Raw genomic sequence first — 27,028 nt, 5'->3', positions numbered from 1 at the left:
GCATATTTTGCAGATGTCAGAAGATTTCAGTAATGGATTCAGGCTACAGCACTTGTCATTTAAAAAGTCACATCACAATTAATAGATTCAGGATTCAGGTTTTTTTTCTGCACAGTGTTGCACTCATTGCCTCTGTGACAACCTTCATTTCCTTCTGAGCAAATGGAAGCCCAGTAGCACGAGCCTCAGGAAGTCGTTAAAGCAATTAAAGGCTTCTCTCTCTCTGCACATTGCATGGTTACCATAGTATCCTCTGCCTCCAAGTCTTCAGTGATGATGTCAGTATGCATACAGGGGCTATGCACAGCATCTACATGAAGATGATTCAGCCCTTGCTAAAGATCATAAGCATCTCTCCATACGTTCTATTATCTAGTGTCATTTTAGGAATTCACGAGGCTGGAAGGTAAGTGCCTTTTGCTTCATATTTAATATTTTATATGTATCCTTACACTATGATGTGTCAGAGTTGCTTTTTTAATCCTCTGCTGCATTGTTCGCTAAACGCATGAAGTGTGTTTTAGCTGAAGCAATTGCATAGCTTGTGTAATTTAAATTTGGCAAAGTCTAGCTAATTGTTAATAATATGAAAAAAAGGCCTACTAAAAATTTCTGAAGTTAAAAACTGGTTTATTAAGTAATTAGCATTTTTTTTACCAATTAAAATTCCCAGGGCTTTTTTAATCATAAGAATAGAACACAAATTATGTAATGGGAGCATTACCTAAGAGAAAAATGTTCAAGCTTTTTTTATTAAAACAAAACAACAAAAACTAACCTCCAACTCACATTACCTTTTCTTTTTTCTTGTCTTCTTTATGTGGATAGTAGAACAGTGGATGAACATACTCACCCATGTAACTATTCTGCATGCAATTTTGTTTGTATAAGAGAATGTGAATTCTTACTGAAATCTACTGTTACTCTTTAGGAAAGCAGAGGTTCTGTTGTTTACCTGGAACAGTGGAAAAACATAATGAAACACTGAAGGAACTGATTTTATAAGAGACTCAGAGGACTCCTGCATGTTTTGCCCTTGCAAGCCAAGTTTAATTGTAAGCCTGAGATGCTGAGCTGTTAACCATTTGGTTTCACAGTTGGAATTTTTTCCCTTCTCCCAGTACACTTTCTGCATTGCTTTAGATTACTGTAATTGTAGATGGCCATGCCCAGTATGTAAAGTGTCTGATCATGTCTTTTACCAAAAAACTGAGAAACCACCCCAAAACAAAACAAAAAACCCCAGTGCTGCAGGAGCTAAGCTGCAGAACTATAAAAAATGTCCTCTTAAGTTGTCTTTAAATGCCTTGTGACTTCATTTTGGGTTTATTGTATTTCAGTTTCTCTGCTCTGAAAACTGCGTGGTTTTACTTACAGAACAATCTATGTATTTAATACTTAAATGTAGAAAAATTTTGGGGTGCAAGTGGGGAACAGGGAAGAACTATTAGTGTAAATGGAAAAAAATTTCTAACAAAGGAGTTTGGTGTTGCAGGAAATTGTACTCTTGTTTTGTACAAGCCCACCAATTTACCCCTCTTCCCTGTCCCCCCCATTAAGTTTACAGTAAGCAAATATTTCTTTCCCTCTATCTGCTTTGTTTTATGTTTTCTGATTATGATGTCCATTGTTTTCTTTATACACTAAGTCTTTTTTGGGAATGAGGTTGTCTATTGACATTTCTTAAGTGAAATGTTTAGTATGCACTGGCTAATAAGACACTTAGCGAGTATAATGCTACACACAAGGTGAGATGTAAAATTACTATTAATCACAATAGATGTGGCGCATTAGAATAATGAGGAAGACAGTCTAGTGACAATATTTCGGGTTTTTTGGATATTTTTAAGTCCATGTAGACTGAAGATTTTTTGCTTTCTGGTACAAAGATATACGTGCTTTTTTTTTTTTCCCTCTACTTGACTGCCTAGCTATTAGTTTGGATATTAATATGGAAGAGGAGAAGAATATTTTAGGTGAACTGAAGAAGCCAACTCCCCTTCTAGTACTTACATCTATTAACTTTCATACTTGATATTTTAAAAAAAAGGTCTGTTTGTGTACTAAATGCAGTCTCATATTGGTCACAGCGTACTCCTTTATTTTATGGCTTTAGGTGTTGTGCATCTTTTCTGTTTTAATCTGGAAGGTTACCTAGCAAGTAAGGACAACAAGATGCATAAAATACTAAGGAACAGGATATTTAACTATATTAACTATATTTAACTATTACAATTTGAATTATTTTAAAGTTGCTTTTGTAGATTTTGGGGGAAAAAAACACCAACCCTTAGGGTTCTGTAGTCCTGTAGTCAGAGCTTTGAAACTGCTTTGGTTAACTGTCAAAAGTTGTACATAATTGTGCAGAAGAAATTAAGACTAAAAATCCACCCATAATTTCCCCTCCTGAAATCTGTGGAAAAAGAGCTGATTCTGAGGATTTTGCCATTTTTCTATTGAATTTCATTTGAGCATTTCCATATTATGTGACTAAGGAAACATATTTCAAGCTGCGTATATATGTTGGTTGTCTTATGTAGCTTCTCATAAAGTTGAGAAGGTTGATGGTGGTCCTAAATGCAAACAAGATCATGATCTCAAACATTAGGAATACTATTTTTAAGACAGAAACTGTTTTAGAAGACAAAGATTTCAGTTAAGAAAAAAAATGCACATGTGGAGTACATGTAAGTGGAGCAGACTGTGTAAACAGATGTACAGTTTTCATGTATCTGTAAATTGTTTTTATTAAACAATTTTCTGTGTACTTTTTGGCATGTTTTTTCAATGGATCAAAGTGAACCTAACATACAGAAGTGATTTGCAAATTAAGTTACCATATATATGAAAAACCAAACCAAATGTTTTGGAAAAAAGGAAAGTCTTATTCTTCAAAATAAAATCATATTCTAAATTTATCATAAATCAGTGTAATTGTCAGTTTCAAGGTAAAAATTAATATGATGTTTTATCATAGAAAATGTAAGCTATTTATCTTTCTTGAATGAGCACTTTAAGTGTACAAAAAGAAATAAAGACTTTACATACAAACATAAATACTTCATCTTTGCCAGTACAGTTACTCAGTAACATTGAATACCAGTTATATTTAAATGTAAATGGACCTAGTTCCAGCCACAAATCAGTTGAATATAACAGCATTTTTGAAAGTTGTTAAAATGGGTTGTTACTTCCAAACATCTTACTGAGTTATAAATGAATTTATAATTCTATCAAATCTAGATATTAATAATTACTGTTGTAGCATATTTTAACCCCTGAAATGCAGTTAGCAGTTTCAAGTCTTATTTTTTCATAGTTTAGGCTAGCAGCAATGACATTTTTATCATCTTTAGGATTGCATTTCTTGTCCCAAAAGACACCATTTTATTAACTACCTTTTTCATGTTTGTTTTTTTCTCTTAAGCATGTGCATTTGATTTTAACTATTGTCTCAATTAAAACCAGCATATTACAAATCATCTTGAAGGTGTTAGAATGATGGCTGTTGATTGTTACTTCCTAAATTTGCTTTTAAACTGCTTTGATTGTGTTACTTTGTGGATGCAAACAATATTACATGGCTATCACTGAAGGGAAACAAAGGCAGTTTTTTATTAAAAAAAAAGGTAATTTTGGCCATTGGAGAGATTTTGTTGAAGAATGCTATTGTAAAGGCTAATGATGTGACAACAGATCACATTGACAGTTTGATTTGCATACACACTTACAGATTTAAGTTTCAGTTCTAGTTCATTTTAGTTCTCCATTATTATATCCTGAGCAGTTCTTTAAGTGACTTAAAAAAGCAAGGAGAAGTAAGCTGTGTTTAGCTAGCGGCAGACACCTAACAGGTCCTGTATGGGAGGAAGCCTGATTTTTTTTTTTTTTTCTTCAGGAGTTCTTCCTGCTTTGTATCCTGGCACAAGAAGACAAGTGACATTCTGTACCTAGTTTTTGGGGAGCAGTTTTAAGAAACTTTTTTACTTTAGCACATTAGATACAACCATCCAGTAAGTAATACATGTAGCAAAGGAAAAATGATTGTCCAAGGCACAACTGTTTCTTTCATGACATTTCTGTTTAATGATATAGCAGTAGTTTGGGGTTGGGGACTTCTTTTTTCTTTATTTATAGTTTTTTGTTCCCCACCAGGGCTTTTGACTCTATGTTCAGATTTCACATTGAAACGATTTGTTACAGAAAGACAACTTTTGTTTGTTCTTCCACTATAATCCTGTTAGGTCATTTATAGGGGTGCATGTTTGGGTGTACTCCGTATTGTAATACTGGTAGAGGTACTTGAGATCTTCTGTTACAGTGGTGTCATGTTTTCTCCATTTTGAGCAGAAAACAAGCAGGGATTATAGGAGGACTGAGGGAAAGGATAAAGACCACTTTAAAAAAAGAAATATGCTTTTTTTCAAGTCTGTAATACTGGCCTGTAATACTGCCTTTCTTGGCCTGCTCAATCTGTCGAGATTTTCCCCCCATGCAAAGTTTTAAGCTATTTTTGCATAGTTATATCTTTAAAGCATGGAGCTCTGCCTTTTTTCCGCTTAAGTTAATTATGGAGAAAATGTGTAGTTTTTCAGAATCAATCAGTGATGTTTACTCAGTTGTCTTCTGCCTCTTACGACATTATTTGTACATCTGTATGTGGAATGGGGAAATGAAAGCCATGCAGCTTGCATTTTAGTCAATAGGAGAAAAATTGTGCCCTGCTCTTGCTAAGATTTGCTGACAGGATGTATGTAATATTTTTAGTCTTATCAAAATTGTCATGGTTCGAGCCCAGAGGGCAACTGAGTACCATGCAGCCACTCACCCCTTCTGCCTCAGGAATAGGAAGGAGGAAATAAAACATAAGGTTCAGCGATCAAGATAAGGACAGAGAGAGATCACTCACCCATTATGGTCATGGGCAAAAGACAGACTGTTTAGGGGAAGAACATCAGTTTAATTCAAACACCACCACCAGTTAACAAACAGAGTAGGACAGTGAGAAGTATAACCACATTTTAAAAACACCTTCCCCCCATCCCTCCCTTCTTCCCAGGCTCAAGCTTTGTTCCTGATTTCTCTACCTCCTCTCCCTGCAGCAGGACAGAGGAGCAGGGGATGGAGGTGCAGTCAGTTTGTCACATGTTGTTTCTACCTCTCCTTTCTCCTCAGGGGGAGGACTGCTCACACTCTTCCCCTGCTCCAGCATGGGGTCTCTCATGGGAGACAGTCCTCCATCCCATGGGCTGCAGCTTTTCCCGGGATGCTCCAGCGTGGGTGCCTTCTGCATGTTGTAATCCTCCCAGCAACGAACTGCAATAACAGGGGCTTCCCACAGAGTCCTGGCCTTCTTCGGGCACATCCACCTGCTTTGGCATGGGGTGCTCTATGGCCTGCAGGTGGTCATCTGCTCCACTGGTAACTTCCATGGGCTGCAGGCTCACACCCTGCCCTGTCACCACAGAGCACCAACCCCCCCCTCCCCCCCACCCCTTCCTCCTCCTTTCTTCCACTGACTTCAGTGTTTGCAGAGGTGTCCTCCTCATAACTTCTCCTCAAAACTCCCCAACTCCTCCTCCTAGGTTCCCCTTCTTAAATATGTTATCACAGAGGAGGCACAGCCACCATTGCTAATTGGCTCAGGCCTTGGCCAGATGTGGGTCCGACTTGGAACTGCAGGAGCTTTGAGAAGCTTCTCACAGAGGGCCACCACTGTGGCCCCATTCCCCACTACCAAAATCCTCTCCACACACACAAACCTAACACATTTCCACCCTTTCATCTGTGAATCACATAATTAAGAATTATCATTAAAATCCACATTCATTATACAAGACAGTATTCACACATTTCACTCACATCAACACAAAAAAACAACAAAGCAAAAAACCCCCTTCCCCATGTTAAAATAAAAATAACATCATCACAATTCTGAAATACAATCCACCCCTTGTCCCTCCACCACAATTACAACAACAGAAATTCCCCTGATTATTCTGGTAACAGGGTTCCCATAACAGGGTTCACACACACAAACCCAACAGAAAAATAAATAAAATTACTTAGAGATAAGCAGTCACATAATTCTGTAAGATTGTATCATTTAATCAGGAGGGCTTCAAATGTAGAAAAATCCATATGCAACAGTGTTGTATCTGTCTTTTTTCTATTATTCCAAAAATCTCCTTCCGCTGTGCACCTGAGATGTAGAACTTCCCCTCTGTAGCCGTAAGAAAATGAAGAACAATCTGCATAAAGTTTTTAACTGTCTTTCTTTTAAATGTCTTCCTTTTGTCTGGAGCCATGTGTATGTGTTTGTCTAAATATTTGTAACAAAATAGTAATAAAACAGTCAGAACTGGTAGTTAGAACTGGTATGCTCCTGAACTAATTCTAAAATTCTGGTGTTTTTCATAAATACTTCCAGTTCATATTGATTGGTAACCTGTTTTCATTCCACTAGTGATTGATTCCCAAAATTATATTTTATTGTTCTAAAAATACTGCTTTCTGGTCTTTGGAATATTGTGATGTCCTGTAAATATGATTATTTTGCAATGGCAGGTGACTTAGGTGTTGGTTCTTTAGGAGGAAAAGACTATAGAGGCAAATATACAACAAAAGTAATAGTGTATGAAGAAAAACATTTTAACGTTCTATAGAGCTCTTGTTATCCTGAACTGGCTGTTGTGTCTGCTGTGTTTATCTACAACACCTAATTCTGGAGAATTTTTTTTTTTTTTAAAAAAAAGAATCCCTTGACAATATTTAGCTTGTTCTGCATGAGAGGGAAGTCGGACTTCACTGATTTTTTTTTTTTTTTTTGAAGGATTTCATTTTGGGCTTGTATAGTTTTTTTTTTTTGTGTTTTGGTTTTCAAGCCCCCTTTTCCATCCCCCCAAGTTGCAGTATTGTTAGTTTTGGGTTGTTTTCTGGAATAAAAGTCAAAATTATGAAGCCACACAATTACTTTGCCTTCTTGATCTCAGTCTTTTGACTGTTTAACCTCAGAATAGAAGCAGTGCTTTGCATCTAGCAAAGGCATTAATTATGATTCGGTAAAGTACCGCTGTTCCTGCAGTTCCATTATGCACTAGAATTTATACCAAGGTAAAAGGATTTCAGTTGGAAGTGCTGCAAGACTCTTGGCTGAAAATAAATTATGTTGAATTCAGTTAAAGCTGCACAGTTTATTCTGGGCCTGAATTTGATTTTCAGTTTTCTTAATATAAATCTGTAAGTGATTTATGATTGAAAAGAGTGGGAGTTAGAAGGGAGCCTTAAGTCCAGAACTAAACCAGACCGTCTGGGTTTCTACAGGAATGAAACAGTCTTGGATCTCTCTGCAAAATTTCTGTGTCTGACTTCCATTACTTATAGAGCAAGTCCCGTAGCTTATTTCTTTTTTTAGAGTGGAGCAGTAGAATTAGGCTGATGAATCTTTTTACTTGATGGTATGTAAGGAGCCTCTTAGTAATTGTTTTTGTGTTCTTAAAACACACCTGAAGGAAGCTTTAGTGCATGAGGAGCACAGTGGATCAGTCACTCTTGTTCTTAAAGCTTCGGAGAAATACTGCTGTGGGCTAGTGAAGAAGGATCAGATTCCTACAATGAATACAGTACTGTTACAATGGCTGTACTACTTCTAGCTTTTTTTTTTTTTTTCTTTAATTAAAAATTTAACATAACTTGAAGACTTTGAGGGCTTTTGCTTTATTAGTAAAGACATCCCTGAAAAGGGGGTTGTAGTTTGTTCTATAGTGTTTGCTTTCAGAAATTCCCTTAGGGAAGTGACACGTGGATTTGAAGGGCAGGAAAGGAGCAAGTTCTTCAGAAAAGTAGTGTGGAACTTCAGTGCTGCAGTGACTTGGTGTTTAAAGTGAGTTTTACAGTCAGTCAGAAGGAACATGACAGTACAGTTTCTTTAAGGTTCCCCTAGAGTACCCTAACCTAGATCTGAAGAGTTGTGAACTAATCCATTTAGTAGTATGCCATTCCTCTTTTTCCTACTTGGAAGGACCCTACCTGGAAACAGGGATGCCTCAGAGGTTCCCTGGCTGACAACTGAGATTGGCCTCACTGTTGCCTCAGAATAATTGCTGCTATAGACCTTTTGGATGAGATAAGAGCGGGGTGGGGTGCTTTTCTATGCTTCCCCCCTCCATGCAGCTGAATTTACTAAATAATCATGAGTGAATGAGAGTTCAAATAGATTTTTCAACATACACTTTAACAGAAAACTTTTTTTTTCAGGAAGCTCTTAAGCTTTATTTATATTTCAATATTTTAACCTTTTTCTCTGCAAACAGTGCATGATGCCTACTCATGGGTAACCTTTAGTTAAAAGAGTTTATGTTTTAATGTTACAAAATTCTGGAGCCATTAAAGGTATAATGAATGGATTTGCTATAGTAATTAAAACAGGTAGAGCTCATAGCTGAAGTGTATTTGAGTGGCAGTCAGTGTTACATGGTGCTGAACATAAGCACCATCTGCCTTCACCCCGTTTGAAAGAGTGTTCTCAGGAGAATATTTTGTGATTATCATGAGGTAATTTTAACTTCTCTGCCTAGTAGAATATCTATCTCCTGCCTGAAGATACAATAAAATGGCAAAGAGAATGATTCCAATTTTAGGCAATACCATGGACTACTTTTTGTAGATTTTATTAAAAAAAAAAAAAAGTGGTTTGCAGATAATATATTGTAAAATTCAGAATATATCTACAGAAGAGAACTTTTCTGGGTTTTTGAGATAATTTAAGATCAAGTTTAGACTGATGAAAAATCTGTATAAACATTTACTTGGGATTTTTTGGGGGGTTTTTTCACCCCTGGTAGGGAACTGCCTTTGTTGTCTTCAAACTTAACCCTTGTCAGGTCTTTTTCTTAATCTCTTATGTAGTCAAATCTCAAGTTTTGTTTTATTATGTAATATAAAACCTTTCTGGCTTTTTGTGTTTTTCTGGACATCCTTAAAAAGGAGTGTTAAGTAGAAGAAATTCACTCATATCTATTATAGCTCACAGCTTGAGACAAAAGATCAAAGGCAATGGTTGAAGTATTCATGCTTTTCATTTCAAGCAAATACTGAATTAACTCTGAAGTACAATGTTTTAAAATTCAAAAGTAACCATTTCCTTGCTGATCAAAGCAAACACCAAATAGTTGCTGTAGGCAAAGGTTCAGTTGGGCTGCAGTTCCCCATTTGAATTGCAGTTGATTTTATGGATTTTAGATTATAAGTAAGAGTAGTCTGCTATCTGGGCTGAGAAGCCAGACCTGTTTGCTCAGGCAGCTTGATTTTTTCTCAACTCAAATCAAGTTTATGACCATCACAAGATGTGGAAATTAAAGCAGTTTTTGCTATTACTACTGTTCTTTCTTACAGTGGAGTGCAGTTTTCAAAAGGGACTGAACTTAAAATAGTGACTTATTTAACAGGGAGAATTCTCCACTCTGTACTATAAAGATTAGGTGACTTCTTAAAATTAAAATTGCTGCTTGCATTGTTTTAATTTGGGCTTGCTGAGTCTGCTGACAGACTGCATTATTTAGATGCGATCTATGTTTCCCATTTCAGTCAGCACAAAGCTGCTTAATTTTACTGCCCTGCTGGAGCTTTCCTCTCTCCTGTCCTGCTGGGGTAGGCCAAGAGCTCTGTGCAGAATTGGGAAGCAACTTACCCTAAGTGTGAACAAACTGCTACTTAAAAACAAAGAAATCTCTTCAGTGAATTTAGCTAGCTGTTACAAGGATGAAGATGTTTCTGTTATCTTGAAGACACCATACACAAGCATTTCATTTGTTATGGGGAAAGTACAACAGGGTATGGAAAAAAAAGTCTGATTTCCGATTTTTAGTGGGAATAGTTATAGCTATTAGTGAAATACAATTTTGAAAATGTTCTGGTAAGATTGTTTTGAAAAGAAAACTTGATCTTTTTTGATTATACTTTGAAAAGGGGTCTTTGCATCACTTGTGTAAATAAATTTTTATGAATAACTGGCAGATTTGCTTTATAAATCTACTTTCTTCAAAAGAAATTTGTCAGATTTTAATTTGTCAATTTATATTATGGACATTATTATTTATTTTGTGACTCTTAGTTTGCACAATATTATCACTGACAAAACTGGAGTTAGGGCTGCTACTGGTTTCCCACTAGGTTTGATAATGGATTTTTATGACTACCTTGTTTTCCATCTTTAACAAATGCTCAACAGGAAAGCAAACTTCAGATACACACTGCATCTGTTTTCAGAGCAGGATCTTGGATAGGCAGTTGTAGTTGATGTCTTCTTGCTTAACTTTCTGAAACTGGATGGTAGAAAAGCACACAGTAAGAGTATGTTTCTGTTTGCAGCACATCAGCTGGAGCTGCTGAAGCCCCCTGGAAAGCTGTCAGACTTTCTGTTTGCTGCTGCCAGTATTGTGGTGAAAGAGAGCAATACTGGCTTTCATTCATGCAGTGCTAAAAATAGGTTGTATTAACACAGTTTGTTGGTTTGTTTTTTTTTTTTTCCCCTCCTCAAAAGCATCACAATGAGTATCAAATTATATCAGGCCTCTCTGACTGCGAAATAACGTAAGAATATAGAAAATGTTTTTCTCTGCAGCTTAATGCAGAATCTGATTTGATTCTCTTCAGCCAAAGTACAGTGCCAGGAGTGATAAATGATGCAGCTGTTTTGTCATCTGATACAAAACACCTGTGAAAGTACTGGATAAGTAATTAGAATTGTCTGTTTTGAGAAAGGAATGAATAGGAAAATTCAAATGTGGGTAAAACAGGAAACAATATTAGAACTAATTCTGTCTGTTCTTACTAGAGAATGCTTGCAGCATCCTGTATTTGTCTTCCCCTTCAATACCTCAATGGCAATTTCTTTGAAAATATTAAAATCTGTTAAAACTGCTTGAAAACAAATTTGAGATGACTCAGCTGGTAGTCACGTGTTTCTTGAAAGTTCTTCCATGTGGTGGGTATGTGGAAAAGAAATTAAGGTCTGCTTCCATCTAGCAGTTATGTTAAAAATAAGTAAAGTGTACATGCAACTAAACAGCATTAGGTTTTATTTTGCTGCGTCACCTTCATTCAGCCTACGTTCTTTTCCTCTTCACTGCCCATCTCATTCACTTCTATAGAAGTTAAGCTCTGTTTGCAGCTGTCTCCTTATTTAACTGCCTTTAAAAGGAGCATGGAGCACAAGTAAAGCAGCCTGGCCTATCGGAGGTGTCTGGTCGCAGGCGCAATAGCGACACTGGTGCCTGCTGCTTCAAAATTGCTTTTTTCCACTTGCTCCAGATAGTTTGTTACACTTCAGCAGATTGCCTGTAGGAAAGTACAGCTGTGTGACACATTGTGAGATGTTGATGTATGTTGTACAGTTACAGCACTAACAAATACAGCTTTTATCTATGATTGAAATCCCATGCAAATATAGTGCAGCTGTGCAGCTCAGACTTCTGTCAGCCTGCTATAGTTTGTCTCGGGGTGCTTGTGAAACTTGCATGCACACTGCTGTGCAGTTACAAAAAAAACCGTTATCACTTCTTCAGGTGTATCTTCCTTCAGGTAGCTTACGTGAAGGAGGGAAGCACTGCATACAGTCCCAAACTGTGAGTTAAACTTCAAGGTATACGATGATGGGACTGCTCAGGGTGCGGCACTATGGAATTGAATGGTAAGGATAGTTGTGTTTCTCCATGAGTGAGTATTAATTTAATTTCTATTCCTGCAGACTTTCTCAAGGAATAAATAAGATATGCAAATTTTAAGGCAATTAATTTTCCAGCAGGAGCTTTTTTTCATTTGTGTAGCAGTCTTCAACAAAAGAGTAACATCACTGTTTTTGTTAAAGCAATCACTTCTGTTTCAGGTGTTGAACTGAAACTTCTCTGCATAGTGTACCTGCATGGTGTACCCTCCACCTCAAAGAAAAAGTAGTATGTGTTGCATTAGGTTACTTTTTGTAAAGCAATGACCTAGTTAATGGTTACTTACTATATCATTTCTTAAATTGTAGATACAATTTTAATGATCTTGCAGTCCTGTTTGTTAGTAGGTTAGGATACCGAAAGGTATCTGTGGTGGTTTGTTTTGGTTTTTGGGGAGTGGTGGTGTGGTTGGTTGGTTGGGTTTTTGTTTGGTTTGGTTTAGTTAATATTTTTAAACAGGCAGTTTCAGCTCCATATTTTTTAAGGTGGCTCTTACCTTAACAATAACAAAATCCATCTACATAAAACTTTATAAACCTAACTGAAAACTTTCTTAGTCTTTCTTTGTTTAATAGTGACATGTAGTGGTTGCAGAATGCAATGAAGTTTTAAGGATAGTACCATACCAAATGAAGAGCTTAGGTGATTCTTTAGCAAGAGAGTGCTGACAAGATAAGAATGTTTGTTTGCTACATGCTGAAAAACTGAAAAATCTCAACAGATTGCACCAGGTAACCATTTGATACAACATGTAACAAGTTTCCAAAGACTTTTGGGTGGTGTGATGGTTTGAGGCTGTCTTGGACATAGCAATCATGAAATGATAAGAGTTTTTGATTGTTGAAGAAGTAAAGAAGGGAGGGTTAGCAGAACTGTTATCTCGGACTTCCAGAGGGCAGACTTTGGCATGTTAGGGGCCTGGTTGACAGAGTCGCCTGGGAGGCAGTCCTGAAGGGCAAGGGAGTCCAGGAAGGCTGGATATTCTTTAAGAAGGAAATCTTGAAGTTACACCCATGTGCCAAAAGGCGAGCTGGTAGGGAGGAAGACCTGACTGGCTGGACAGAGAACTTTAGGTGGAACTCAGGGGGGGAAAAAGAGTTAATGACCTTTGGCAGAAAGGGCAGGCAACTCGGGAGAACTACAAGGATGTCATGAGGTAATGGAAAGAGAAGATTAGAAGGGTCAAAGCCCAACTAGAATTTAGTCTGGCTACTGCCATACAAGACAATAAAAATGTTTCTATAAATACATTAGCAACAAAAGGAGGGCTAAAGAGAATCTCCATCCTTTATTGGATGCAGGGGGAAACAAAGTGACAAAGGCTGAGGAAAAGTCTGAGGTACTTAGTGCATTCTTTGCCTCTTTCTTTAAAGGTAAGATCAGTTGTTCTTGAGGCGCACAGCCCCCTGAGCTGGAAGACAGGAATGGGGAGTTGAATGAAGCCCCATAATCCAGGGGGAAATGGTTAGTGACCTGCTACACCACTTATACAAGTCTATGGGGCTAGATGGGATCCACCAAAGTGTACTGAAGGAGCTGGTGGAAATGCTCACCAAGACACTTTCCATCATTTATCATCATTCCTGGCAAACAAGGGGAGTGACCAAATATGACGCCCATCTACAAGAAGGATCAGAAGGAGTATCCAGGGAACTACAGGCCTGCCAGCCTGACCTTGGCGCCAGGGAAGGTTATGGATCAGATCATCCTGAGTGCTATCACATGGCACATACAGGACAAGCAGGCGATGAGGCCCAGTCAGCATGGGTTTATGAAAGGCAGGTCCTGTTTGACAAACCTGATCTTCTATGACAAGGTGACCCACTTAGTGGATGAGGGAAAGGCTGTGGATGTTGTTTACCTTGACTTTAGTAAGGCCTTTGACACTGTTTCCCACAGCATTCTCCTGCAGAAACTGTCTGCTCGTGGCTTAGACAGGTGTACTGTTTGCTGGGTAAAAAACTGGCTGGCTGACTGGGTCCAAAGAGTTGTGGTAAATGGAGTTAAATCCAGTTGGCTGCCAGTCACAAGTGGTGTTCCCCAGGGCTCAGTATTGGGGCCAGTTCTATTTAATATCTTTATCAATAATCTGGATGAGGGAATTGAGTGCACCCTCAGTAAATTTGCAGACGACACCAAGTTGGGTGGGAGTGTTGATCGGCTCGAGGGTAGGGAGGCTCTGCAGAGAGATCTGGACAGGCTGGAGCGATGGGCTAAGGCCAACTGCAGGAGTTTCAATAAGGCCAAATGCCGGGTGCTGCACTTGGGCCACAACAACCCCCAGCAGTGCTACAGGCTTGGGGAGGAGTGGCTGGAGAGCTGTCAGTCAGAGAGGGACCTGGGGGTGTTGACTGACAGCCGGCTGAACATGAGCCAGCAGTGTGCCCAGGTGGCCAAGAAGGCCAATGGTATCCTGGCTTGTATCAGAAATAGTGTGGCCAGCAGGGACAGGGAAGTGATCTTACCCCTGTACTCGGCACTGGTGAGGCCGCACCTCGATGACTGTGTTCAGTTTTGGGCCCCTCACTACAAGCAGGACATTGAATTACTCGAATGTGTCCAAAGAAGGGCAACGAAGCTGGTGAAGGGTCTAGAGAAAGTCTTCTGAAGAGCCACTGAGGGAACTGAGGTTGTTTAGCCTGGAGAAAAGGAGGCTTAAGGAGACCTTATCACTCTCTACAATTACCTGAAAGGAGGTTGTAGCCAGGTGAGTGTTGATCTCTTTTCCCAAGTAACAAGTGATAGGAAAGAGAGGCAATGACCTCAAGTTTCACCAGGGGAGGTTTAGATTAGATATTAAAAAAAATGTCTTCATGAAAAGGGTTATCAAGCATTGCAACAGGCTGCTCAGGGAAATGGTTGAATTGTCATCCCTGGAAGTGTTTAAAAGACACTTAGGGACATGGTTTAGTGATGGACTTGTAGTGTTAGGTTAACAGTTGGACTTGATGATATTAAGGGTCTTTTCCAACCTAAACAATTCTGTTCTCTCTGCCATCCCCTAGTGTCTGTGCCTCTCTGGTGCCTGAACATGAGATTCTGTTGGCAGTATCCGGGCTTAGAGACAGGCATGACAATAACAGACTGAATGTGGGAATGAAGAGGCATCTTTGATTTGCAGCTTCTTTAGTATCTTGATTTTAAGCCTGTATTGCCAGAAGGCGGTTCAGGTAAATCCAACATATTTATGGTATGTTTGTAACTGTGGAAATTACAAAGTTAATTTGAAAGGGTAGTGGCAGTTAAGCGCTGTACTCCATGGTGATTTTGGAGTTTGTTGTATGTTCCCTGACAACTGTATGCCTCCGTACCAGCATTAAGAGTATTAGAAGCAGAATTAATGTGTAATACTAAAGTCTGTCTCCCCTTTCCGTGATGGTTGTTTAGGCTATCCAGTTTCTATGGGCTAGCTGGTGCAGTTGGATTTTTTTTAAAGCACTTTATTGTAATTACTACCTTATTTTTATTTTACACCAATTTATTTTAATAGTCAGTGAAATAACTTGCCTTATATTAAACTGTTACTTAATGTAATCCATTAGAAAAACAAGTGTTTCATCACTTGAGATAGTAATAGTGTTACAAATTTTAACTGCTCTCAACAACTGATGCAGGTACTGACCTTTCTGGTAGTGTGCTTAAGTCTGCTTATAGCTGGCTTGGTTTTCCATTACCACAAACTGAGCAAATTTTGTTGTACAAAACTCTTGTCATATTTCACACCAAAACACATTAAAAAGTCTGGTTTCTTTCTATTTTATCAATGGTTAAGGAAGACTTACAATTTGACAATGAAATCTTTGTGTGAACAACTTTTAGTGCTGACTGGAAAAAATTATTCTTTGAAATTTTTTTACTTTGCTCTCAGATCTCATTTTCTATCTAATTACTTTCAACTGCTGCATATCTGAAGTCTTGGGATTCAGTTTTTGGGACTTAGCTTGAGTAAAAATGTGTGTCTGAAACTAGAAGTAACATGCTAAAAATCTGTATAATGTTTTGCTTAGCCCTTGAGAGATAAGTGAAAGAAAAAAAAAGCTGTAATTAGCTCAATACATAGTAGTCTTCATTATTTTGTAATTTAGCATTTTGGAAAGTTCTATACTGACTTTTATTTTTTTATTTTCCTGCAAAAATGCATGTTCTTGTCCTGGGAGGAACTAAATGTAGGAAAACAAAATACTCTGTTTATCATTTACAAGAGTATTAGACATGTAAAAAAATGCTACAAACTAAAAAATATTCTGTTCAAGGATCCTGGTTTTTTTGGGGGGTTTGTTTTTTGTTTAAGCTTTTCTACTACTATTTCTGTACAGCAGATGAGTGACTTTTATTTCTTCTCTCCTTGATGAACACCCCCTATTGCTCCGTAGCATTCACCCTGTCAGAAAAATCAGTCCTGTGGAGTGGGGAACTGCGAGTGGGGGATTTGGGACTTCTTGCTAAGGAAACAGATGATGTTATGCTAGGAGGAGCTAAAATACTACGAAAAATTGTTATGTGGAGGTAGGTAAGCCTGTGTTGCATTGGTAAAATTTCTAATAAGCACTGCAGTACGTATGAAACCTTTCAATAAACTGTTTTTCCATTATCAAAGTTCAGTAGTATGCCCTTAATTAGCATTAATATGTTAATTTAAGTGTTTCCCTTTATTTTAAAATTTTATTTTTATTACAGGTTCATAAAGTTCACTAAACTAATGTGAAGGTGCTGTAGCTGAGCTAGACAAAATACAAATATGTAAACGAGTTTCTTCTCAAATCTGATTCTGAAAGGACAGTCTCTTATTTCTAGTTTGTAGTTCTTCCATGCCACTGCATTAAAATGAAGCATTAATATGTATTCTTGATTTAAATTAAGAACAACAATTCTATACGAATTTTTATTAGCAAATTAGTTTTATTAGGTTTTAATTGAACTAGTGCCAAAACAGTTTTTCTTCTGGAAACTTGATTATGAAAATCACAAATCAGAAAAAATAGTGTCTGTTATACTACAAATAAAAATCATTCCAACATTCCTACAAACCTACCTATGTGCTTACCATTTCATGGTGGTTATGCAGCCTGGATCTTGGCCAGCTTTCCCGTGCATATGTACATGAGTGAACCTTGTGAGTAATACAGCTGAGTTCATGGGGTTAGACTTGCGCTCATGTGGACAAATCATGTGTAGGCTGTATTTTTAAGAGCATTCAGTATTCAATATGATGACTGCCTTGGAGAGTCTAGCATAAAGGAACTGTGAGCCTTTCTGAAACCTGGCTTGTCGATACTTATGCAGACAGCTTGAATCTCCTTCTGCATACTAGTTAGTTTGAATAGCGGACTGTTGATCTTACACGTTTCCTTTTTTGGCTAACTGAAAAACTTGTGCAAAAAAAGAGGCATCTCATCTGTGAATTAGAAATGTTTGTGATGCTTCATGGTTTTTTATATGTCAGAGTGATGAGTCTGTGGGCTGCAGTGGCTCTGATACCCTTTCATGGGTTGTGATAATGGTTTTATTTTTTAAAATGCACTTGGTTGGCCTTTATCTTGGTGAAATTTGTCCCTGTTGTCTCTTGACAAGCCCAGAAATATGGTGGATCTCATTGCTTCTTCTCTAGCACTTAGGACTAGAAATGCTTTTCTGTTCGCTGTGTTCCAGTTTGGCTAGGAATTCATGTTCTGACCATAAGGCCTGGCATTTCTGTCATATCTAAAGAAGCCTTGCATATCAGGGTAAACTGATTATTATGTAGGAGATTAAAAATTAATAGGACTGAAGACATTCTGATTACGAACTGAAATAAACCTGGAAGTGATGAAGAAAAGAACAGGCTAAATGGTTTTCCTCTCGTTCATTTTATTTAAAATTTAAACAAATTAGATCTGCAAAATAGTGCAAGTAAATGTCCAGATAAAGAAACGCTACCTTTCTTTCTGACACTTGTCAGACAATTATACGACCCTAGGATTCTGTTGAAGCTAGCTGTAATTGAAGCAAAAGCGGGGCGGGAGGGGGGGAAGGTGTTTTGTTTGCTACTTTTTAGGCAGATTTCTATTGTCTTGAGGGAAAAATGATGACGTGAAGTGAGCAGTAATGCTGCTCAAGAGAAAACTTGAGAACTGTTGAACTTTTTGCAGAAGAACTTTGAAAAAGTTTGCATGTGGCTTGTTCACCAGCTTTCATGTCCCCATTTTGTGAATGCCTCTCATTTTCTATTAGCTTGTGTCCAAAACTTGAAAGCTAAATTTATAGGCTGTGAACAGCAGAACAGCATGCTCTGGTTTCCTCTGAGTTTGTATCTGCACTTAACCTGCCAGCACACCTTTCCCATTCTGATTGCTTGCCTATCTGCTCAGCACCTTCCTTTCCTTTCCCCAAAAAGTCCCCACCAGAGTCCCAGATGTCCTGGGACTGTCCCCTCTCCACAGTCTGTGTGAGAGGCAGGACTTGGTATTCATGAGGCTGAACCAGCAGAAGGTGTTGAGCAGGAGGCCAAGCAGAGCCATGCTGCACACGATCCCCGGATGGGAAAAAGGACTGAATCTATTTCTTCTCATCATTGGCCATACTGGAGAATTTTGAAGCTTCTTCCAGTTCGGCGAATTTGAAACAAACTTGGAGTGTGTTGAGAAAAGGATGCACAATCCTACCACATAAACCTTTCTCTTAACCAGATTGAAAATCCTTACTGCTATAACCTGATGTTAGTAAGCATAAGAATTATACGGTTTCATTTTCTGTATTTACAATTCTAAATTTATATTAATTTTCAGCATGCAGTATTCCTCTAAAAGGAACGAGTCATCTGTGGCTATGTATGTGTAATTTGTTTGACTTCAGGTGTTAGTTGTCACAACTTCTAACCGGCTTCTCGAAATGTTTGCAATGTCACTGAGGCTGTAAAACTCAACCTTAAAATAGGGAAAATGCTGAAATGAAATATGTAAATTGGGTCTTTGTATCCATTAGTCTCCTTTAATTTTTAATTTTCTGCTGTTCGTGCCACAGTTTTATTACTGCTCTGTGGCTGAGTCTCTGAGATGAACTTTTACTGTGCAGTTCTTCTGTAATGCTGGACAGTTACCTAATTAAACATTCTTTAGTTGTCTGTAATGAATTGTTCCTAACTTCAAACACGGGCTGATATTTGGAAGTAGTAAAAGGCAGTTGTAGTCCTAGGTAACTGTGCTTTGAATTTATATCATATTCTAAAAGTAGCGGGGTGTGGGGGGGTGGAAATCGGCAGTTCTCTTTTATTTCTGCCTCTATTTTTAGAATAAAGCATGGTGTTCCTGATTGACAGGTGGTGAATATTCAGATTTAATTTTATTTGGGAAGAGGTTTGGCATGGCTTTTATCTGCTGCCTTTCATCATGTAGAATTATTTAGTTCAAATTAGTAGGGTATTATTACAGCTCCGACATATATCTTGTAGTTGAGTTGGTATATTAAAGGTTACTGTTTTGGACTGTTGCTGTGTGCACTGGCAATTCCTTGTGTGCTGAACAATTTCAACCTAAGTGTGTTGCTGCAAGGTAGATTCATACAATTTGTAATTACTCTGTCATTCATACCATTTAAATGTAAAGACTGTCACTTAAATGTTGTGAGATATATTTGCATATATATCATTTTTTAGAGATTTCCAGAATCACACCTGTTTTGTTCAATTACCAGAGTAAATACTAAAGGCCTTTTATTAAAATAATTTGCTCATTTCTAGACTTCTACTCTGTTTTACAAAAGGCGCTACATTTGAAGTGTCATTCTAGCTGTGTATTTTTTACCAGGTTATTTGGATGATTAGGAAAATAATGCTGTAACACATGGGACAGCAATAAGTGTGGTTTTGGAGAGTGTACCTTATGAAATCTTCCGAGGTGTTTGAAGGAATTGAGGAAGAATGGATTAGGGACAAAGGGTAGGTTTTTGCTTGAAAGTACAAAGCAGTTTTCCAGAGGTGTATTTTCTGCTGGGGTTTGCACTGCCTGAAGTCTGCTCTGCACTATAAAACCAGGATTCACTCCTTTGTGTCTATGGGATTCTTCCATGGTTTTGATTTAATTCCATACCTTTCAATGAGGTGGACAAAAGGCTCTGTTTTAAAGCATATGTGGAAAAAGGAATTACATGAAGTCTGTAAGCAAATGTTCTTCCCCTCACACCCTGCTCTTTTGAAGTATTTGACCTTGTAGCCCTGTAATCTCAGTATTTTCCTAGTGTCTAACTCAACACCAGTATCTGCTGTAAAAGTAAGCTCTCTTACATTGTGACCTTTCTAAATTATATGCAAACAGGGAAATTTTATTCTTAAGTGTTTGATGGCTTGCCATTGCTCTTGATTCTGTTGCATCTGCTTTGGAGAGAGAATTGAGGGTGAAGGTTTCTTGGGTCTGTCCCTGCACTGCTTCAAGTATGGTATTCAACTATACTTTAACTGTCTCAATAAGCTTTTTTTACTACTTATAGGATTTGGAGTAGCAAAATAACTTGATACTGGGTACAATAAAAGACTCTGAAAATCTGAAGCTCAAGGGGTTTTTTTTAGGTTATTGCTATTCTTGAGAGACTGTGGAATTTCTCTTTGTGAAAGAAGCCAATCTTCTCTGAAGATACCCCTCTTTTTCCCTAAGAGGTTAGTGTATGGTTTATCTGTTTAGATTCAGTTATTGTTGTAAATAAACAGTAGAATATTGTTAATTAAACTAGTGGAAAGATTGGTAAACGATCCTGACAGTCTTGCTACTTTTCTTCTGTATTTTATTACTGACAAAGGACAACTAAAATATGCTGTGGTGGTTTAGTCCCTGCCGGGGTCTGAGACCACGCGGCCGCTGCCCCTCCCCCACAAACTGAGTGAAATGCAAAGCCCCGGGCTGAGATAAGCAGAGGTTTAAGACAGCAGTGCAACTGCAACACAACAAACAACAACAATAACAGTAATACCAATGAACAGAGCAAAATATCTACCAATACAGCAGTGAGAGCAGAGCAAATCCCAAAGTACACACGGTAACCGACTGTCCTGCTTCGGCGCCAGGATGTGACGTCAGCATGATATATGAATAACCCGGCTAGAGCTTACTCCCCACTGCTGGGGAAACTTAACCCTATCCTGGCTAAACCAGGACATAATCCACCCCTTTATTCTATATCATGTGCATCACATCCAGCTGCCATTTAGCAATTAGCATTGACAAAGAAAAATTAACAAAAGCACATTATAACTCACGGTGTGTTTTCACCCACAATCAAGTCCCCTTGTGGCACACATTGGACCTCTCCATCCTTTTGCATCACCCACCAGGTGCATGCAGGTCCTTGAGCAAAAGCAATCCCGTGGATGGGTTTGCCTTTGCCCAGCACAAGACTAACCCAGACCATTTTTCCCAGCAGGTCCCTCATGCGCACCACAAGGACTTTATCCCCATCTACAACACGTGGAAGTTTTGACTGAGCCGGGCCAGCTCGATTGGCAGATCCTCTTGTGTTGACTAACCAAGTGGCCTTTGTCAGATGTGTGTCCCAGTGTTTGAAGGTTGCATCCCCAATGTAGTTTTTAACAGTCCATTGTAGCGCTCAATCTTCCCAGAGGCTGGTGCGTGGTAGGGGATGTGGTAGACCCACTCGATGCCGTGTTCTTCTGCCCAGGCATCTATGAGGTTGTTGTGGAAGTGAGTCCCATTGTCTGACTCAATCCTCTCTGGGGTGCTGTGTCGCCACAGGACTCGGTCTTCAAGGCCCAGGATGGTGTTCCGGGCGGTGGCGTGGGACACTGGATAAGTTTCGAGCCATCCAGTGGTTGCTTCCACCATTGTGAGCACGTGGCGCTTGCCTTGGCAGGTCTGTGGCAGTGTGATGTAGTCGATCTGCCAGGCCTCTCCATATTTATATTTCATCCATCGATCTCCATTCCTGTGGGGCTTCACCTGTTTGGCTTGTTTGATTGCAGCACATGTCTCACATCCGTGGATGATCTCTGGGATGGTGTCAATTGTGAGGTCCACCCCTCAGTCTCGAGCCCACCTGTATGTTGCATCTCTGCCTTGGTGGCCCGAGGTCTCATGGGCCCACCGGGCTATGAACAGTTCACCTTTACGCTGCCAGTCCAAGTCCACCTGAGCCACTTCAATCTTAGCAGCCTGGTCTGCCTGCTGGTTGTGTTGATGTTCATCAGTGGCCCGACTCTTGGGTATATGGGCGTCCACATGGCGCACCTTCACAACGAGGTTCTCCACCCGGGCTGCAATATCCTGCCATACTTCAGCGGCCCAGGCGGGTCTGCCCTTGCATTGCCAGTTGTTCTGTTTCCATTGATGCAACCACATCCACAGGGGACTTGCCACCACCCACGAGTCAGTGTAGAGATAGAGCCTCGGCCACTTTTCTCGCTCAGCAATCTCCAAAGCCAATTGGATGGCTTTCACCTCTGCGAACTGGCTCAATTCACCTTGTCCCTCAACAGCTTCAGTGGTTCGTTGTGTGGGATAGCACACCACAGCCTTCCATTGTCGATGTTTCCCCACAATACAACAAGACCCATCAGTGAACAGGGCATATCGCTTCTCCTCCTCTGGCAACTCGTTATATGGTGGGGCCTCCTCGGCACATTTCACCTCTTGTTCTGGTGACATCAGAGCATCTTTGTTTTCTGGCCAGTTTATGATCACTTCCACTAATCCTGGGCAGTCGAGGTTCCCTATTTGAGCCCGTTATCAACGCAACCCATTTACTCCATGTGGCATCTGTTGCATGTGTGGAGGGAGCCTTTCCTTTGAACATCCATCCCAGCACCGGCAGTCGGGGTGCCAGGAGGAGCTGTGTCTCAGTGCCGACCACTTCTGAGGCAGCTCGAACTCCTTCGTACACTGCCAGTATCTCCTTCTCAGTCAGTGTATAGTTAGCTTCAGAGCCTTTATATCCCCGGTTCCAAAAACCTAGAGGTCGGCCTCGGGATTCCCCAGGTGCTCTCTGCCAGAGGCTCCAGGAAGGGCCATTGTCCCCGGCTGCGGTGTAGAGCACGTTCTTAATCTCCTGCCCTGCCTGGACTGGCCCGAGGGCCACTGCCTGGGTAATCTCCTGCTTAATTTGTTCAAAGGCTTGTTGTTGCTCAGGGCCCCATTTAAAATCCTTCTTCCTGTGGGTTACGTGGTAGAGAGGGCTCACAATCAGGCTGTAGTTTGGGATGTGCATCCTCCAGAACCCCACAGCACCCAGGAAGGACTGAGTCTCCTTTTTAGTGGTTGGTGGGGCCATGGCTGTTATCTTGTTTATCACCTCCATTGGGATGTGGTGACGCCCATCTTGCCATTTTATTCCTAGGAACTGAATCTCCCTTCCAGGCCCCTTAACTTTCTGTCACTTGATGGCAAAACCAGCCTTCAGGAGGATTTCAATTATCTTCTTTCTCCAAGTCTTCCTCAGCTGTGTTCCCCCATACAATGATATTGTCAATGAACTGCAGGTGTTCTGGAGCCCCACCTTTCTCCAGTGCAGTATGGACCAGTCTATGGCAAATGGTGGAGCTGTGTTTCCACCCCTGGGGCAATCGATTCCAGGTGTACTGGATACCCCTCCAAGTGAATGCAAACTGTGGCCTGCACTCTGGTGCTATTGGAATGGAAAAGAACGCATTAGCGATGTCAGTCATGGCATACCACTTGGCTGCCTTCAACTCCAGCTCATACTGGAGCTCTAGCATGTCCGGCACTGCAGCACTCATGGCTGGCATAACCTCATTCAAGCCACGGTACTCCACGGTTAGTCTCCATTTGCCATTAGACTTTCTCACTGTCCATGTAGGGCTGTTGAAAGGTGAATGAGTCTTGCTGATCACCTTCTGGCTTTCTAGTCGACGGATCAGCTGATGGATGGGGACCAGGGAATCTCGGTTAGTACGGTACTGCCGCCAGTGCACCGTCTTGGTGGCAATTGGCATTTGCTGCTCTTGAACCTTAAGCAACCCCACCACCGAGGGGTCCTCTGAGAGGCCGGGTAAGGTGGACAATTGTTCAACCTCCTCCAGGGCAGCTATACCAAAGGCCCACCGGTACCCTTTTGGGTCTTTAAAGTACCCTCTCCTGAGGTAATCTATACCTAGGATGCACAGGGCATCTGGGCCAGTCACAATGGGGTGCTTATGCAAGTCCTTCCCAGTTAAGCTTACTTCAGCCTCTAACAGGGTCAGCTGATGGGATCCCCCTGTCACTCCGGAGATACAGATGGATTCAACCCCACTGTGGCTTGATGGCATCAGGGTGCACTGTGCGCCAGCGTCTACCAAGGCCTTATATTCTTGTGGGTCTGATGTGCCAGGCCATCGGATCCACACCTTCCAGTAAATCCGATTATTCCTTTCCTCCACCTGGCTGGAGGCAGGGCCCCTCTAATCCTGCTCACCATCACTCACTTGATCTAAGAGTGACTCCTGCAAGAATGACTTCCTGGTCCCCTCAAGAGGGTCAAGCATAGTGTTGGCCATTCTATTCTGTCTGGGGGATTTCCAACTAGACACTGGAGCTGCGTCTCTCTTGGAAGACTCCCCTTTCATGGTGGTCTTCCCTTTCAGCTGCTGTACTCGTGCAGCTAGGGCGGGAGTGGGCTGCCCATGCCACCTCCTCATGTTTTCCCCATGGTCACGGAGGAAGAACCACAGGGTGCCCCGTGGTGTGTGTCTTGCACTGCCCTTCTCTTGGGTGGGGAAGCGCCTGCTTCTAATAGCTGAGACATTGGCCCGTGCAGGTGGAACGTAGGACATGTCCTCTTCCACTTTCTGGAGCCTCTGAGACAGTTCCTCTACAGTTGAAACCAAAGCATGTTGGGAGGAAGGGAGACTTCCCTCATATTGCCGGAGCTGGATTATCACTTCATCCACTGTTTGAGTCTGGGTGTCTCACCACCAGGACGCTACTGCTAATGCTTTGGAATGTGCCTCTGGTCCACTTCGCAGGAACTTCCACCACATCAGCTGTGTGCAAGGGGCCTGATCTGGATCCACTGGTGACCGCTCATCATTCAGATCACCATAGGCCATGTCAAACACAGCCAATTCCCTGAGGTTTTGGATGCCTTTCTCCATGTCGGTCCACTTGCCTAGCTGACATAGAGCATCATCCTTGTAGGGGTACCTCTCCCTCACACCGAGCAGGAATTGCCTCCAGAGGCTGAGGGTTTGAGCCTGTTTCCCTATTGCCTTGTCAATACCAGCCTGCTTGGCTAAAGGTCCCAGCTGCTTGGCCTCTCTCCCCTCCAATTCCAAACCAGCAGCTCCACTATCCCAGCATCGGAGCAGCCAGGTGCAAATTTGCTCGCCTGGAATGCGGCTGAAATCCTTCCACATATCTCGCAATTCACTGAGGGATAGAGATCTGATGGTTACCTCTGGCTCTTCCTCCTGCTCTCGTGATGGGCCTGGTTCATTATCACCCTGTACACTGTGAGGGGATTTTTTGGTATATTTGGTTTTCCGTATCGGGTCAACTGATATTGGTACTGCTTGTCCCTCTGGCCCAGCTGCTGTGCTGGTGGAGGCGACTGGTACTGGCACTGCCTGTCCCCCTGGCCCAGCTGCTGCACCAGTAAGTTCACTTTCAGATCCTGCAGCCCTTTCTCCCCCTTGAGGGCAGTGATCAGTGTTAAGGGCAGTGCAGTAAGCATGGGCAAGCCCACAGCACATCGCAACGAGTTGTGTCTCTCCAGGGTTTGTCAGATTGGCAGCACACCTCTTCCAAACACTCCACCAGTTTATCAGGGCTTTGCACTTGTTCAGGAGTGAAATCCCAAAGCATTGGGGGTGACCACTGACTCAGGCACTTGCCCATCTTTTCCCACACACCTTGCCATTTATAACTGTCTGCCCTCAGGGCAGGTTTCCGGGTGGTGCCATTATTGGAGAAGTACCGCATGGCCCAAAAGAAGACCTGGCAGACATTCAGAAAGCACAGAGCCGCAAGCACACTGGCCTGGGTGCTCCAGGGATAGCTGAAACTCTCAAAAACTGAGAGGATCTCTTCCCCTGGCTCACCCATAGAGGGGGTGAGACCCCTAACAAAAGCCCAGACAGCAAACAGGTACCAGTTCACCCCCACAAGCAGTGATGCAAGCACATTATAAGCAGTCAGTAGCCAGTACAGCAAAATAAGACCCTTGACACATTTTCCACCGACAACAAACACCAGCACTGGGAACACACAATGGATATAAGGATTAATCCAGCCCCACCACGCAAGCAAATTGGTCAGCATTGCAAACGTTTCTTATCAAACAAATGCAAATAAAAACAAAAAAAAAAATTACACCTAACAGATGGCTCTAACACACCTTCTCCTTTTGTTCTTATCTCAGCCTTCTCGTCCCCCACATTGAGTGCCAAAATTGTGATGGTTTAGTCCCTGCTGGGGTCTGAGACCATGTGGCCACTGCCCCTCCCCCATGAAGGGAGTGAAATACAAAGCCCCAGGGCTGAGATAAGGAGAGGTTTAATACAACAGAGCAACAGCAACACAACAAACAATAACAATAAGAGTAACAGTAATACCAATGAACAGAGCAAAATCTCTACCAATACAGCAGTGAGAACAGAGCCAATCCCAAAGTACACGCAGTAACCGACTGTCCTGCTTCGGCGCCAGGATGTGACGTCAGCATGATATATGAATAAACGTGCTAGAGCTTACCCCCCACTGCTGGGGAAACTTAATCCTATCCTGGCTAAACCAGGACGTATACCCAGTTAGAGTGGCGTATTCCAGGGAAAGGTAAAACAGACAAATGAAGGTGCATCATAAAAATTTATTGTAGCCTGCAAGCTGTATTTTCTAGGCTCTTCTTAACTCTTATGTAAAATGAGATCTCTAAATAGAATGACATTAGGGCAAAAGTTTTAAGTTTTTTGTTCAAGATCTGGTCTACCGTTAACATGATCTTTGAAAGGTATTTAAAGGCTTGCTTCCAGCGATGTATAATTTGTTGCTGTCATCTATCAAGCCATCCCATCCCCTGCTCCAGTAGTGGATTGATTCCTGATAAATTCTGTGTTTCTGAGTCCTCTCTGGCTCCCTTACTTCTTCCATAGGAGCTGTTACTTAACAAACACCATTCAGAGCAGTGTATTGGTATAAATCAATTACATCATGCTTAATGAAAGTCACTGAGAAAACCAGCCTTTTTAATTTCTGCCTTCTCAGAGAATCAAAATAATTACCTGACAGATGGAATAGGACGGGATAGAGATTGCATTTTGACGAAAAATGCAAACAATGCAAAATACATAAAATAATTACCAGGTGGGGTTTTTTTAAAAAAAAAATTATTAA

The 27,028-nt window shown here is 40.8% G+C and overlaps 1 protein-coding gene across 7 annotated transcripts in view; it reads left to right on the top strand.

Annotated features, from left to right (window-relative positions):
- Positions 1-27,028, top strand: part of PAM (peptidylglycine alpha-amidating monooxygenase) — a 147,444-nt gene that overhangs the window by 30,956 nt on the left and 89,460 nt on the right. The window contains exon 1 of one of the 7 annotated variants that reach the window (XM_074855926.1): positions 11,609-11,689. The exons of the other annotated variants lie outside the window; for them this stretch is intronic. The gene's annotated coding sequence lies outside the window, so the exon portion shown is untranslated. Of the gene's footprint in view, positions 1-11,608; positions 11,690-27,028 lie in introns of those variants that run through there. 7 annotated transcript variants of the gene reach the window in all.

The sequence above is a fragment of the Strix uralensis genome, chromosome Z (genome assembly GCF_047716275.1).
Source record: "Strix uralensis isolate ZFMK-TIS-50842 chromosome Z, bStrUra1, whole genome shotgun sequence".
Classification (NCBI taxonomy): domain Eukaryota; kingdom Metazoa; phylum Chordata; class Aves; order Strigiformes; family Strigidae; genus Strix; species Strix uralensis.
The sequence above is the reverse complement of the archived record's forward strand: the minus strand, read 5'-3'. Positions and strand labels throughout refer to the sequence as shown.